Raw genomic sequence first — 17,500 nt, 5'->3', positions numbered from 1 at the left:
ATATATATCCACACACATGCATATAAATACATATACACATGTAACATTATTGCACATTGTAGTCCGAAAAACTAAAAAGACATGATGCATGAATTTATGGATGTATGTTATATTGTCTTTATATTCCAGCCAGTTAATCCGTTTTTTTGGGGGGGGATATTGAAGGAATTATTATGATGCTACATGATATATAAAGGGAAAAATAAGACATGTCTGTATGTGTGTGTATATATATACATATATATATATATATATAATTTTAAAGAGTCGAAATTGAAGATAAACTGTGTTTCAAGATTTAATTATCATTTTTTTCGTGTTTTCACCTCTTTTAAACCATTCAATGAAGTGTTTTTTTCTTCATTTATTCTCCACAAAAAAACCTTCCGTAAAAGGAAAAAAAATGTACGACGGAATGACAGACAGAAATACCCATATATATATATATTTATTAAAGGTAAATTGAGCAAATTGGCTATTTCTGGCAATTTATTGAAGTGTGTATCAAACTGGTAGCCCTTGGCATTAATCAGTACCCAAGAAGTAGCTCTTGCTTTCAAAAAGGTTGCTGACCCCTGTCATAACGTGTTGCTTTTGCTATTTGTTTTTGGTTAGTGTATATAAAGACTGTCAGTGACAAACTTTTTGAAATGTAAAACTGACTTTGTGGTTTGTTATTGTCTGATATGTTTTAGTCAACATAACAATTTGTATTATCACACAAAAATAGACATTTTTTTTATTATTTTTGAAAACAATATACAGTGCAATGATGGATATTTTGGATTTTAGCTAAATACTGACCTCTGGTGTCTAAAGCGTGTAACAACACAGTATAGCAGGGGTTTAGATTCAGATTAGATTACATTACTGTCGATTAGATGGAATTTTATTGATTCCAATTGGCTTGTTTCCTCAGGGAAGTTAGGGCTCCAAAATAAGCAATAATGCAGTATAGAGCACCGTGGTCCTATAATTCCAGCTCCATCTTTGATAGAGGGGACATGGTTCTTTATGTGGTCATTATTCAGCATTTCTCAAGTTTTCATGACATTCTCCCAACCTTTGTCCGAGTCATTCAGACGTTTTGGTAAGGCTGAAAAATATGGACAAATTAATTGGATCAATCCCCTACAATCAGTCGCTAAATCAGTCATAAATCCATCAATCCATCTTCTTCAGTTTATCCTGTCAGGTTCAAACACTGATGACATCTATGAAACAGACCAGAAGCAAGGAATCATGCAGAGACAGAGTTCAATTTAGCTTATGAGGAGACACGTGTGGCTGTATTCTAGTTGCAGATCCAAACTACGTTCTAAAAGTCAAGCCCGGGCGCCTCCTCTATTTATTAGGGAGGTCCCTATTACGTCACTGAAGGGGGTACTCTCGACAACTCCACTTAGACACTATATATGATTATAGAATAAATTAAAGTAAGTTGATGCAGGTCATATCACCTTGTCTCTGCTCTGTCAGCAGGCCGATTCTGGACACAACACCGATAAAGACAACTGGCAATCTTTTGGACTGCCAGCTTGCATAGATGCAAAATCACCACTTCAGTACAATCGACAATAATTTATATTAACAGCCCTTGAGCATAAAGTTATCATATTAATATATGCATAATTGTTCTAACAATCTGAGGTCGGGACGTGGGGGCAGCAGCCTAAGCAGGGAAGCCCAGCTCTTCCCGGGGGAACCCGAGGCTTTCCCAGTCCTGGGTCATAAATAATAACCTTTCTTTAGTGTTTTTTTGCTGGTTTATTTGAGGACATTCTTACAATAATACTGATTAAAAAAAATAATGATGCATTTGCGACCTTTGATTTGATACCAAATTAAAGGTCCTCAGCCTTCCAGGTGAGGTTTATTCAGGTGTACTGGAGAGGAGGCTACGCCGGATAGTCCAACCTCGGATTCAGGAGGAACAGTGTGGTTTTCGTCCTGGTCGTGGAACTGTGGACCAGCTCTATACTCTGGGCAGGGTTCTTGAGGGTGCATGGGAGTTTGCCCAACCAGTCTACATGTGCGTTGCAGACTTGGAGAAGGCATTGGACCGTGTCCCTCGGGAAGTCCTGTGGGGAGTGCTCAGAGAGTATGGGGTATCGGACTGTCTGATCGTGGCGGTCGGCTCCCTGTATGATCAGTGTCAGAGTTTAGGTCTACAATGCCGGCGGTAAGTCGGACACGTTTTCACCGACTCTGTTCATAACTTTTATGGACAGAATTTCTAGGCGCAGTCAGGGCGTTGAGGGGATCCGGTTTGTTGGCTTCAGGATTAGGTCTCTGCTTTTTGCAGATGATGTGGTCAGGATCTTCAGCTCTCACTGGATCAGTTCGCGACCAGGATGAGAATCAGCACCGCCAAGTCCGAGTCCATGGTTTTCGCCCGGAAAAGGGTGGAGTGCCATCTCCGGTTTGGGGAGGAGACCCTGCCCCAAGTGGAGGAGTTCAAGTACCTCAGAGTCTTGTTCAGGAGTGAGGGAAGAGTGGATGGTGAGATGCGGACGCTGTATCGATCTGTTGTGGTGAAGAAGGAGCTGAGCCGGAAGGCAAAGCTCTCAATTTACCGGTGATTTATGTTCCCATCCTCACCTATGATCATAAGCTTTGGGTCATGACCAAAAGGACAAGATCACGGGTACAATAAGATTCCTCCGCCGGGTGTCAGGGTTCTCCCTTAGAGATTGTCAGGCTTGTCCCTAACAGTTTGGCTATGTTTTCGTTTTTCCTCAGCATTTGTCTTTGTTTCCTGTCTTTAGTTCCTGTCAGCACTCTTATTCTGGTTCCATTTCCTGTTTGTTCCCTGAGTGCTGTGTCTCCCCAGCTGTGGCTGATTGGCACCTGGCCACACCTGGTGTCAATCAGCCAGGTACTATTCGAACCTACTTTCCCATCCAGTCTGTGCTGGATTATTGTCACCACTACCTGTCAATGTCACCAATCCTTGTAGCTGCGTCTACTTCTGTTCACTCTGCTCATGTCGTAGTTCCTTCGTGTCACAGTAAGTGTTTTTGTTTCTAGTCCACAGTTAGCCTTTGTGCTGGTTTTTGTTCATAGCCAAGTTTGTTCTCCGCCTTGTGCACGCCTTTTGTTTGTACCCTTTTGTTTGTTCTTGTTTTAGTGTTAAATTAAATCATGTTTACCTGCACTATGCCTGCCTGCATCTTGGGGTTCGTCACAAACTCAACCTGACAGAGATAGGGCGAGAATCTCTGTCCTCCGGGAGGAGCTCAGATGAGGTGGTTCGGGCATTTGGTCAGGATGCCACCCAAACACCTCCCTAGGCACGTCCAACCGGTAGGAGGCCACGGGGAAGACCCAGGACACGTTGGGAAGACTATGTCCGTTCGGGCTCCAGTACTCTGGAATGCCCTCCCGGTAACAGTTCGAGATGCTACCTCAGTAGAAACTCATATGTATACTCTAGCCTTTAAATAGACCTCCTTTTTAGACCAGTTGATCTGCCGCTTCTTTTCTTTTTTTCTCCTATGCCCCCCCCCCCCTCCCTTGTGGAGGGGGTCCGGTCCGATCCGGTGGCCATGTACTGCTTGCCTGTGTATCGGCTGGAGACATCTCTGCGCTGCTGATCCGCCTCCGCTTGAGATGGTTTCCTGTGGACGGGACCCTCGCTGCTGTCTTGGATCCGCTTTGAACTGGACTCTCGCAGCTGTGTTGGAGCCACTATGGATTGAACTTTCACAGTATCATGTTAGACCCGCTCGACATCCATTGCTTTCGGTCCCCTAGAGGGGGCGGGGGTTGCCCACATCTGAGGTCCTCTCCAAGGTTTCTCATAGTCAGCATTGTCACTGGCGTCCCACTGGGTGTGAGTTTTCCTTGCCCTTTTGTGGGTTCTTCCGAGGATGTCGTAGTCGTAATGACTTGTGCAGTCCTTTGAGACATTTGTGATTTGGGGCTATATAAATAAACATTGATTGATTGATTGGTTGATTGATTGATTGATTGATGTCTCCCGGCTGGCCTGGGAACACCCCCAGGAGGAGCTGGACGAAATGGCCGGGGAGAAGGAAGTCTGGGCTTCTCTGCTTAGGCTGCTGCCGCCGCGACCCGACCTCAGATAAGCGGAAAAAGATGGATCTGGACTAAAGGTCGTTTCATGCTTTAATTCGATTACAGGCTTGATATTACACATTTCAAAATGTGTAATATTATTGTTTGAATGATAACATGTGACGTATAATAAGGTTTACATAACAAATGTAAACAATTGTGTGGTTTGTATGGAAACATTTGCATGTTCAGCAGGGGATGAAATTATTTATTTCATTGCAAAGAGCAAACAGCATTTCCAACAACCAGAAGGCGGCGCTGTTGGCTGACATTCACCAGCAGGTGAAAGAATCATTCAGAATGATGCATTCATTAAGCGTCTCTGCAATGCCCAATTACTAGTCAATGGCGCCATTAATGCCTGAAAACCGATACTAGTCGAGAAACGTGCAAAGATACATTGGATTCGGCCGCGAAGCAGCGTGGAAGATGCAAACAGGCAGTGTGTATTTTGCAGTTATGTTTACAGATGGTCATTTGCTGTCCACGCCACACTCGCAACTTATTAGTGCTGCCCCTGGTCAGTGGGCTGAGCTGCGCATGCGCGTTAGGGAGCGGCCGCAGCTCCTCCGCCTTGGTTTCTCGTGATGGGCATTTCAGCTCTTTTCGGAGAGCCGTTTGTTTTGGCTCGGATCTCATATAGGAGTTTGACACCTGTGGTGTAGTCGGCGCCGGGCGGTGATGCACATTTTAAGTCATGGCTGGAAACTGCCAATAAAACAAAATGAAAGAGAAAGAAAAAAAAACGTTGTAGTGTCTTTCCTTTACATCAGGGGTCGGGAACCTTTTTGGCTAACAGAGCCATGGAAGTCCATCCATTCATTCGTTTTCTACCGCTTATTCTACTTTGGGGTCGCTGGTGCCTATCTCAGCTACAATCGGGCGGAAGGCGGTGTACACCCTGGACAAGTCGCCACCAGATCGCAGGCCATGGAAGCCAAATATTTTAAAAAGTATTTCCGTCAAAGTTAATTATATTTTTAACACTAAATACAACTAAATGTGTGCATTTCTATGTAAGACCAAGGGATGACCGATAATATTGGATTGACGATATTATCAGCCGATAAATGCATTAAAATGTAATATCGGAAATTATCAGTTTCAAAAAGTAACATTTATAACGTTTTCAAACGCCACTTTGTACACCAGGGGTGTCCAAACTTTTTCCACAGGGGATATTTTTCATTTTCAAACCATAACAAAATATATGGATTTTTTTTTTTTAATCCTTATGGCTCCTGGGGAGCATAGAGCGTCTCAGTCACTAAAAGGTTAAACATAAGTCAAATTGTTATTGTTATTATTTATCTAATGCTTACAGTAAATCTCTATATCAACTTGAGGTTGATATAAAGTAAAACAAATCAGGTTTTATGCCTTTTCTGTCAAAGACAACTTTGTTTTTATAGTAAAACTGAAATATGCAGTATTTAGATAGATAAATAGTACTTTATTGATTCCTTCAGGAGAGTTTCTTTATTTAGCAATTAAAGCCTCAAAGATCAATAATGCAGGACAACATTGATTTTAATTATTTAATATTTTTCAGTAATCACAGTGAAAAGTTAAATAAAATCCTACTAAATACATTTGAGATCCGAAATGTTCCCCACTCAAAAAGTGATGCAATTTTTTTTTTCTTTTAACACTTAAATTTCAAGATCAACTTCCGATATATCTGTCGATTTTAAGTTTGAACTATTATTTTGTTGGTTTTATGCTCTTTTGTCAAAACTTTGATGTTTTTATATGGCAACCCCACAACATATGCAATATTTTTTCCACATAAAACATTTTAAAGTGATACTTTTTAAGTAATAATTCATTATAACATAGATTTTTTGTCCTTTTTTTTTGAGCAATGGAAAAAAAAGAAAATAAAGACAAAAGGTTAAAAAACACTGCCTGCATGGCAGCTTTGTGTCAACATTGCCACTTTTTCTTATTAGATTTCACCTCATTCCACTTTTTTAAAATGTTTATATTTTTATTTTTGCAATACTATCAATTTTGCAATTTTTGCAGAATGTGTGGCGGGCCGGTAAACGATTAGCTGCGGGCCGCAAATGGCCCCCGGGCCGCACTTTGGACACAGATGTAGAGAGAAGTCCAGAGTGCCAATAACGCGTGCCGGCCCACTCACATAATATCTACGGCTTTTCACACACACAAGTGAATGCACGGCATACTTGGTCAACAGCCATACAGGTCACACTGAAGGTGGCCGTATAAACAACTTTAACACTGTTACAAATATGCGCCACACTGTGAACCCACGCCAAACAAGAATGACAAACACATTTCGGGAGAACATCCGCACCGTAACACAACATAAACAGAACAGGACAAATACCTAGCTGCACTAACTCTTCCAGGATGCTACAATATACACCCCCCGCCCACTTCAACCTCCTCATGCTCTCTCAGGGAGAGCATGTCCCAATTTATTTAAGTGTGTATCCAACTGGTAGCCCTTCGCATTAATCAGTACCCAAGAAGTAGCTCTTGGTTTCAAAGAATGTTGGTGACCCCTGATCTAGAGCCATTGGTTCCCTACCTCTGCTTTACAGGAAAGAGCGATCTTTAAGAGGCGGATCGCTCGCGAAGGGCCCAGGAGTAGTGGTATCGGTTGAGCATTGTTGGCAGCTTCTGCCTCCGAACACTAAACAGCCGGTCCAGTGTCGGCCGAACCGGAGGCTTTTCACCATGCGCCGGGAGTACGTTTGAAAGACATCGTCTTTATAAAAGGTAAGCGCTCCTTTATTTGTCTTCAACATGTTTTTAGCCAGCTATTTTTGAAAGTGACGCGCTTGTATTAAGGAGCTAGGCAAACACGAAAGGGGGGGGGGGGGGGGGGGTAGCGTCCAACTTCACTCAAAACCGCCTTCAAATGTTCCACTTTTAGATGTTTCCACACTATATTCTGGCCACTTTGATCCGAATTAGGCACTTTGAAGGTTAACGTGTCGGCTACTTTTAGGAACTACCACGATATCACACAGACATCATGCTCCGTGAGGACGTTGTACGCATGCGCAGCGGCACACTACATGTATACATAAATATATGTATATATATATATATTTATTTATATTCACATTTGTAGTTTTTTGTTTTTGCAACACCTGGAAAGTGGAATGGTAAAAAGTAGCAAATCCAGACAATGGGGGCTTTGTTTTGGGGGTCCAGCTGGCCCTTCCTGGACGAGTCTTGCATGCCGAGTAGTTGTCTTTGGTTTGGGAAATGTTTTGGCTCCTCTCTTGTTCATTCACATACTTTGTGGAAGTGTGTTGACAACAAATGTAACCTGGATGTCTTGTGGAAGACTGATTGAAACTTTTATTAGTAGATTGCACAGTACAGTACAAATGACCACTAAATGGTAACACCCCAATAAGTTTTTCAACTTGTTTAAGTTGGGGTCCATGTTAATCAATTCACAGTACACCTACTTTGAGACAAGAGCTATATTGATGCATGGTTGATTATGGTTTAAAAGCTTATCTAGATCTATGTTTTATTATATATATGAATGTATGTGTATATATATGTATATGTATATGTGTATGCATGAATATATATATATGTATGTATATATATGTATGTGTATATATATATATATTTATATATATATGTGAATATATGCATGTATGTACAGTATATATATATATGTATATATAGATATGTATGTATGTGTATGAAACAAAACTATGATATAGTAAACTAGAGAATGGAGTGTGACTAAATCCAAAAGTGTGTGTGTATATATATATATATATATATATATATATATATATATATATATATATATATATATATATATATATATATATATATATGTATGTATGTATGTGTGTGTGTATATATATATATATATATGTGTGTGTGTATATATATATATATATATATATATATATATATATATATATATAAAACAAAACTATGATATAGTAAACTAGAGAATGGAGTGTGACTAAATCCAAAAGTGTGTGTGTATATATGTATATATATATATATATATATATATATATATATATATATATATATATATATATATATATATATATATACATTAGGGATGCACCGATTAATCAGTAACCGAATATATTCGGCCGAATATGGCAAAAAAAGCCACATTCGGCCTTCGGTGGAATGAGTTAAAAACAAGGCCGAATAGTGGCGTGTGACGCAATTTTTTGACGCGGTGACGCAATTAACCAACGTGCAGTGACGTTGGGATATGTTGTGTACCTGTATAAGTGTATGAGGTTACAAGCACACTTATTGAGATTTAGTGGGGCCTCTGTTTACATTATTAGCCTGTTGTGTAGGCTACCTGTATAAGTGTATGAGGTTACAAGCACACACTTAATTGAGATTTACTTGAGCCTTCTGTTTACATTATTAGCATATCTACTGTGGCTAAGCAGACTTTTGCCAAAAGGACAATAATTCATTTTTTGTGAGTTTATCCACTTTAATGCACTTTATTTTGTTTTGGAATGCATGTTTTGTTTGAAGGCCTAATACAAATGAAAAACTTTGGGCTTTTTTTGAAAAGCAAAGGCAACTGGAATATTAAAAAAATGTCAATATTCAATAAAATATTACTTTATTTGAAAAACATGTCTAAATATTTATTCTAGGCTATTCATGCAATATTAAATAAATTGTGAAAAACTGCATTCATTATTCGGTATTCGGCCTTCAGCCAAGCGTTTAAATTTTATTCGGCTTTGGCTTCGGCCACAAATTTTCATTTCGTGCCTCCCTAATATATATATATATATATATATATATATATATATATATGTATATATATATATATAGACTGCAAAGACGAGATATTTAATGTTCGAACTGGGAAACGTCATTTTTTTTGGGCGAATAATCATTAGCTCAGATTTTAATGGCAGCAACACATTGCAAAAAAGTTGTCACGGGCATTTTTACCACTGTGTTACATGGCCTTTCCTTTTAACAACACTCCGTAAACGTTTGGGAACTGAGGCGACACATTTTTGAAGCTTTTCCGGTGGAATTCTTTCCCATTCTTGCTTGATGTACACATTAAGTTGTTTAACAGTCCGGGGTCGCCGTTGTGCTTTTCTATGCTTCATATTGCACCACACATTTTCAACGGGAAACAGGTCTGGACTATAGGCAGTCCAGCCTAGTACCCGCACTCTTTTACTATGAAGCCACGCTGTTGTGACGCGTGGCTTGGCATTGTCTTGCTGAAATAAGCAGGGGCGTCCATGATCACATTGCTTGGATGGCAACAAATGTTGTTCCAAAAGCTGTATGTACCTTTCAACATTAATGGTGCCTTCACAGATGTGTAAGTTGCCCATGCCTTGGGCACTAATACACCCCCATTTTAGTTCATAATACATAATCAGTGATAATACAGTGGTTCCAAATACATTGGAAGCAGCTAGCAGAGTTGACGTACTACACACCATACTCACAATTTCTCCGTGATTGTTGGTCAAAAGCTAATTAAGATTTTGTCAAAATGAGGGAAATACGTTGTTTTTTTTGGTCGTTCTCTGTAATTCTTTTAATGTTTATTTCGCAGTTGGGTGCGTGTTAGACAGCCCACCAGTCACCAAAGCCTGCAGGAATGAAGCAGAGTGCGTCAAATATGTTCGCAAAATTCTACTTTCACGAAATAAAAGTATGCTTCATTGTAAGTTTATGAGCTGGAGTATGTTATATATGGACAGAAAATTTTGGTTTATATCGTTAGTAAAATGCAGCGTGCAGGTAAAAAGGTGTCTGATGCTTAGACCAAAAATACACAAAAAGTGAGTGCTCCTAAGAAAATGCATTGAAGCTTAGGGAAAGCTATGGCAGAACAAAACAAACTGAACTGGCTACAAAGTAAACAAAAACAGAATGCTGGACGACAGCAAAGACTTACTGTGGAGCAAAGACAATGTACATCCCAACATGACGTGACAATCAACAATGTCCCCACAAAGACAGATAAAAACAACTGAAATAATCTTGATTGCTAAAACAAAGTAAATGCAGGAAATATCGCTCAAAGTAATATATGAAACTGCTAAAGGAAAATACCAAAAAAAAGAGAAAAAGCTACCAAAATAGGAGCAAAAGACAAGAAGTAAAAGACTACACGCAGGAAAACAGTGCAAATAAGTCAGGGTGTGATGTGACAGTACACCTACTTTGAGACAAGAGCTATAGTCATGCATGCTTGCTTATGCTTTAAAGTCATATCCAACAATTGCGACAACCACTTTTTACTGTCAACTGAGTTTCGTTTTTTAATGATTTTTGCTGGTGGTGTGCCTCCGCATTTTTTTCAACGCAAAAAATGTGCCTTGGCTCAAAAAAGGTTGAAAAACACTGCTCTAGTGGGTGAGTGTTTGCAGCCCTGGCCCTATGCTTAACAAAAAAACACCGGATTAGTTACCTTTGAACATTTATCGATCCATTTTTCTACCGCTTATCCCTTTTTGGGCTTGCGGTGGGGTGCTGGAGCCTATGTCAGTTGCATTCGGGCGAAAGGCGGGTTACACCATGGACAAGTCGCCACCTCATCAACACAGATAGACAGACAACATTCACACTCACATTCACACACTAGGGCCAATTTAGTGTTGCCAATCAACCTATCCCCAGGTGCATGTCTTTGGAGGTGGGAGGGGCCTATCCCCAGGTGCATGTCTTTGGAGGTGGGAGGGGCCTATCCCCAGGTGCATGTCTTTGGAGGTGGGAGGGGCCTATCTCCAGGTGCATGTCTTTGGAGGTGGGAGGGGCTTATCCCCAGGTGCATGTCTTTGGAGGTGGGAGGAAGCCAGAGTACCCGGAGGGAACCCACGCAGTCACGGGGAGAACATGCAAACTCCACACAGAAAGATCCCGAACATGGGATTGAACTCAGGACTACTCAGGACCTTCGTATTGTGAGGCAGACGCACTAAGCCCTCTTTTAAAATATTCTATTTTGAAAAATATCAAAATGCCGCCCAAAAGGTGTAATTTTTCTGTGTGCAGTCCTCAGTGGAAAACGTTTGGACACCACTCCACGGAAACCATGTATGCATATTTATAGTTCCGGGCACTTCATGCTGTCTGGGCAGAGGTGGGTAGAGAAGCCTGAAGTTGTACTCAAGTAAGAGTACTGTTACTTTAGAGATGTATTACTCAAGTAAAAGTAAGGAGTAGTCACCCAAATATTTACTTGAGTCAAAGTAAAAAGTTTGTTGTGAAAAAACTACTCAAGTACTGAGTAACTGATGAGTAACCTGTTTGTTTAAAGGGGAACATTATCAGCAGACCTATGTAAGCGTCAATATATACCTTGATGTTGCAGAAAAAAGACCATGTATTTTTTTAACCGAATTCCGAACTCTAAATGGGTGAATTTTGGCGAATTAAACGCCTTTCTGTTTATCGGTCTGTGGCGATGACGTCAGAACGTGACATCACCGAGGTAATACAGTCGCCATTTTCATTTTCACATTACAAACACCGGGTCTCAGTTCTGTTATTTTCCGTTTTTTTCGACTATTTTTTGGGACCTTGGAGACATCATGCCTCGTGGGTGTGTTGTCGGAGGGTGTAACAACACTAACAGGGAGGGATTCAAGTTGCACCACTGGCAAGAAATCTGCCGCCAGACCCCCGTTGAATGTGCCAGAGTGTCTCCACATTTGACCGGCGATGCTAAGACAGACATGGCACAGAGATGTATGGATAACCTGCAGATGCATTTGCAACGATAGTCAACGAAATCACAAAGGTGAGTTTTGTTGATGTTGTTGATTTATGTGCTAATCAGACATATTTGGTCGCGGCATGACTGCCAGCTAATCGATGCTAACATGCTACGCTAATCGATGCTAACATGCTATTTACGCTAGCTGTATGTACATTTGAAACTAGATACCCACATTTAATGCGAAACAAACACTTACCAATCGACGGATTTAAGTTGCTCCAGTGTCACAAGATGCGAAAGTTCTGATCGTTTGGTCCGCACATTTTACCGGCGATGCTAATAAGGCAGCCATGCAATGGGCCACTTCATTAGGTACACCCACGCTATGGCCGAATAGCGTCAATAGCTATTCGCTCAATAGCTTCAATTTCTTCTTCAATTTCGTTTTCGCTATCTGCCTCCGTACTCCGACCATCTGTTTCAATACATGCGTAATCTGTTGAATCGCTTAAGCCGCTGAAATTCGAGTCTGAATCTGAGCTAATGTGGTAACCGCCATGTTGTTTGTATTGGCAGCACTGTATGACGTCACAGGGAAATGGACAGTCGCATCGCAAATAGTGAAAATCAAGAACTTTAAAGCTTTTTTTAGGGATATTCCGGGAGGTGTAAAATTTTGAAAAAAACTTCAAAAAATACAACAGGCCACTGGGAACTGATTTTTATTGTTTTTAACCCTTTTGAAATTGTGATAATGTTCCCCTTTAATGATTACGGCAACAAATAATGCACAAAAAAATAAAAATAGCAACAAGCAAATTCAGAGCCAGGAATATCTCTTAAGCAACTAAAACAATAATATATATTAAATAGTATACCATATTTCCTTGAATTGCCGCCATGGCGCTAATTAATTTAAAACCTCTTCTCACTCCTGCGCTTATCAAAGGCATGCGGTAAAAGTAAGCATGCGCTAATTATTTTAAAACCCCTTCTCACTCCTGCGCTTATCAAAGGCATGCGGTAAAAGTAAGCATGCGCTAATTATTTTAAAACCTCTTCTCACTCCGGAGCTTACCAAAGGTATGCAGTAAAAATTTCAGTTTGATGTAAGCTTGGACCTTAAATCCTACTGAATAGCTCTCAATCTTCTTCCCTTTATGCGATTTCAAATTACCGGTATTAAAATCAACCTCCTCCATTTTGAAAATGATGACAGGGGAAGTGTCTCTCGTGACGTCACGAGTTTGACCAGACGGTAATACTAAGCATGCGCTAATTATTTTGGGAAGCGAGTTTGACTCGGCAGTAATTCAAGGCAGGTGCATACTACATGCCCTGCGGCAATTCAAGGAAATACAGTATATTTGGTTTTACACTGTATTATAACATTTTTTTTAAATAAATTTGACCTTTGCAAACTCATTATACTATTGGCTAAGTTTTATATTCATAAATGTAAATTTCTCAATACCCATCCTGTTTTTTGTGCCTTTAAAAAAGATTTTGAACTGTACATTAAAACACTCTACCTCTAACAACCAAAAAGCTGTGAAAACGATGATGCTTTGTTCCAAATTTAAGTTATTTACTGAGATTGAGTGAGCCTATGGCTTTGCACTTTGTTTATTTTATATATATATATATATATTTTTTGCATTCCATTTTAGTTACTTTGAATTTACAACCTCCTGGCGCGGTTTTGTACGGTTTTTATACTGTTTTGTACTGTTTTTGTACTTACTTTGATTATTATTTTCAACCGTTTGTATATGTTGAAATTTATAAATAAAAGTTTATACATATATAAAAAAAATAATAATCATGTGACCGCCTGGCTCTGTTTGATTGGTGAAACGGAGTCAAGCGTCACCAGTGACTGCATTTGATTGGTGAAACGCAGGCATGTGATAGATCCTACTTTGAAGCTCTGTCTGACAAACCAAAACAAACAAAGCGTGCATTAAAGGGGAACATTATCACCATTTCAAAAGGGTTAGAAACAATAAAAATCAGTTCCCAGTGGCTTGTTGTATTTTTTGAATTTTTTTTCAAAATTTTACCGGTCCCGGAATATCCCTAAATAAAGCTTTAAAGTGCCTTTTTTTCGCTAGCTTCGAAACCACTATCCATTTCCCTGTGACGTCACACAGTGCTGCCAATACAAACAACATGGCGGTTACCACAGCAAGATATAGCGACATTAGCTCGGATTCAGACTCGGATTTCAGCGGCTTAAGCGATTCAACAGATTACGCATGTATTGAAACAGATGGTCGGCGTATGGAGGCAGATAGCGAAAACGAAATTGAAGAAGAAATTGAAGCTATTGAGCGAATAGCTATTGACGCTATTCGGCCAAAGCGTGGGTGTACCTAATGAAGTGACCCATAGCATGGCTGCCTTATTAGCATCGCCGGTAAAATGTGCGGACCAAACGATCAGGACTTTCGCATCTTGTGACACTGGAGCAACTTAAATCCGTCGATTGGTAAATGTTTGTTTCGCATTAAATGTGGGTATGTAGTTTCAAATGTACATACAGATAGCGTAAATAGCATGTTAGCATCAATTAGCGTAGCATGTTAGCATTGATTAGCTGGCAGTCATGCCGTGACCAAATATGCCTGATTAGCACATAAGTCAACAACATCAACAAAACTCACATTTGTGATTTCGTTGCCTTAATGGTTGCAAATGCATCTGCAGGTTATCCATACATCTCTGTGCCATGTCTGTCTTAGCATCGCCGGTCATATGTGGAGACACTCTGGTACATTCAATGGGGGTCTGGCGGCAGATTTCTTGCCAGTGGTGCAACTTGAATCCCTCCCTGTTAGTGTTGTTACACCCTCCGACAACACACCCACGAGGCATGATGTCTCCAAGGTTCCAAAAAATAGTCGAAAAAACGGAAAATAACAGAGCTGAGACCCGGTGTTTGTAATGTGAAAATTAAAATGGCGGGTGTGTTACTTCGGTGACGTCACGCTAAAAGACCGATAGACAGAAAGGCGTTTAATTTGCCAAAATTCACCCATTTAGAGTTCGGAAATCGGTTAGAAAAATACATGGTCTTTTTTTCTGCAACATCAAGGTATATATTGACACTTACATAGGTCTGCTGATAATGTTCCCCTTTAACAGATCGATAAAAATCAGTAGCGAGCTGAATGTAGATAAATGGAGCGGAGTAAAAATAGCGTTTCTTCTCTATAAATATACTAAAGTAAAAGTATGTTGCATTAAAACTATTCTTAGAAGTACAATTTATCCCAAAAGTTACTTAAGTAGATGTAACGGAGTAAATGTAGCGCGTTACTACCCACCTGCGTGTCTGGGTATGACCAATTTTTATTAGTTTGACTCATTAAACGCATAATTGAAGCAACAGAATATCATTGTTATTGTACAAACTGACAAGTGTGTGTGTGTGTGTGTGTGTGTGTGTGTGTGTGTGTGTGTGTGTCCTCACTCACTCATTCATTCATTTTACTAAGATGTGAGATATAACAATTTCTAAGGAAAAAATTATCTATTTTGATTAGGGCTGGGCAACGATTAAAACATTTAATCGAATTTAATCGCACTATTTCTCCGATTAATCGCGATTAACTGCATTGTATACACAAAGCCCAATAATGAATTCCAAAGTAGTGTGTAGTGCACCTTTATTGGAATATTCTCCCACATGAACAAAAGCGCCAAAACATTTGTTGTGCAAACACAATTTAAATCAGTCCTTGTTAAACAGTAGCAGTTAAATAGCATATTTGATGAAAAATCAACTCCAAAAATGTAAATACAAACATTTAAGCTTATTGCCACTGCCAGGGTATTTAAGTTATCCTGTTTGTTATGGAAAATAAATATAATCTACATACAAATCTCTGAGCCACAATCATAACATCTGAACAGGCAATTTCTGAGGTAACAGCAGAAACATTTTTTTTATCAGGGATCTTATGTTTAAAAAACCTATATTATAGGTAGTGGGCTGTTTTAGGGAATTTTGGATCAAATTATCCGTAGTAGCAATATTAATAATGTTGTGTTTATTCTGCGTAGTGCACTTAAAATAATTATGACCATATCTAGGAATTGATATGATGGGAATTTTGCTTGGTGCTTTGATAAACTGAAGGCATCATATACATGGTACTATATTGTGATGTTATGAGCCAGGGAAAAAAAGAACTACCCTACCCAGCGTCATTCAGTCCAAAACGGTCCGATCTATCCACATTCAGAATTGTCTGGCGGTCGTAAGTGATCCCGGAGTGACCACGCTGTAAGCCAGCCAGGAAATTTGCAGAATTGTCCGGTATTTTTGCCAAATGTTCCATCTTTACCAAGAGCCCCTCCACGCCAGGCGACGCCATCTTGTTAAGAAAAGGCGTTAACAAAATAAAAGCATGTAAACAACATAAGCAAATGTGCCATAAAATAATTGTCGGCGTTAATGGATTGATGAGTTAACTCGTAATTAACGCATTAATTTGCCCACCCCTAATTTTGATAAACATCAGGAGGTTTGCAAGTTCTGAGCTGTGGTGCGTGTGTTTGTGTCCTCACTCACTCATTCATTCATTTGACTTACACATGGGATGTAACAAGGAAAGAATTGTCTGTGTTTGATAATCATCAGTCTTGCAAGTTAAGAGTTGTGTTGTGCGTGCGTGCGTCAGAGCCTGTAAGACTGCAGCGTTATCTCAGACATGAGCTTAAAGACTTCCATTGTTAACTCCTCCTTTCTAGGAATTTGAAAAATCCATATCGTGACCAATATGATCATGGTTATGACTATCGTGGCAGTGTTGAATGTGCTCAAAAAGTACTGAGCTATGTGACATCACACACATTCACTTCCTGTTGTTCGTAAATAGATGGATCACTCTTTTTGTAATTGAGCACAGCCTATTTATTTATTGTGCATCATAGTAATGTGTTTATGTAACTTTTTAGATCGGGTTATGTCATTCCTCAATGGGAAAGGACGTAAATGTCCTTTGTATTTGTCTCTGGGGACGGCGTGGCGCGATTGGGAGAGTGGCCGTGCCAGCAACTGGAGAGTTCCCGGTTCGATCCCCACCTTCTACCGACCTCGTCGCGTCTGTTGTGTCCTTGAGCAAGACACTTCACCCTTGCTCTGGATGCATCGTGGTTGCATGGCAGCTCCCGCCATCAGTGTCAAAGCGCTTTTGAGTACCTTAAAGGTAAAAAAGCGCTATAGAAGTATAACCCATTTACCATTGTGTTTATGTTTTACGACAACCTACATTTAAAATGGTAATATTAACAGTTGGGAGTTACTGGTCATATCCTTTATCCTTTTACGCCTGGGGTGTCAAACTCAAATACAGAGTGGGCCAAAATTTAAAACTGAACAAAGCCGCGGGCTAAGGTTGAACAAATGAACCTTTTAATAGGGACCCCAAAAAGTTTTTCATTGAATATTGAACAAGCAAGGTATATATAAATTTATAGTGACATGCAAAATTGAGTTTCAAATAATAATAATAATAATTAAAAAAATATCAATGGCATATCAAATCAAATTTCAATAAAAAATGAATGCCTCTTTTGTATTTGCAGCCCTCTGAGGTAAATATCAACATTAACTTTTTCCACAGGCTAAAACATTTGAAAATAAAATAATGAATAAATCAACCATTCAGGCCTTTTTACTGCTCAGTTAATGTCGGGGCTCAGGTGGGTGGGCGG

The 17,500-nt window shown here is 39.7% G+C and overlaps 1 protein-coding gene across 4 annotated transcripts in view; it reads left to right on the top strand.

The window, feature by feature from the left end:
• Positions 1-6,575: 6,575 nt before the first annotated feature.
• Positions 6,576-17,500, top strand: part of sipa1l3 (signal-induced proliferation-associated 1 like 3) — a 213,458-nt gene continuing 202,533 nt past the window's right edge. For all 4 annotated transcript variants that reach the window (XM_061878158.1, XM_061878159.1, XM_061878161.1 and 1 more), the window contains exon 1: positions 6,576-6,831. The gene's annotated coding sequence lies outside the window, so the exon portion shown is untranslated. The remainder of the gene's footprint in view (positions 6,832-17,500) is intronic.

Source organism: Nerophis ophidion, linkage group LG18 (genome assembly GCF_033978795.1).
Source record: "Nerophis ophidion isolate RoL-2023_Sa linkage group LG18, RoL_Noph_v1.0, whole genome shotgun sequence".
Lineage (NCBI taxonomy): Eukaryota > Metazoa > Chordata > Actinopteri > Syngnathiformes > Syngnathidae > Nerophis > Nerophis ophidion.
This window is presented reverse-complemented; position numbering and strand designations above follow the sequence as displayed.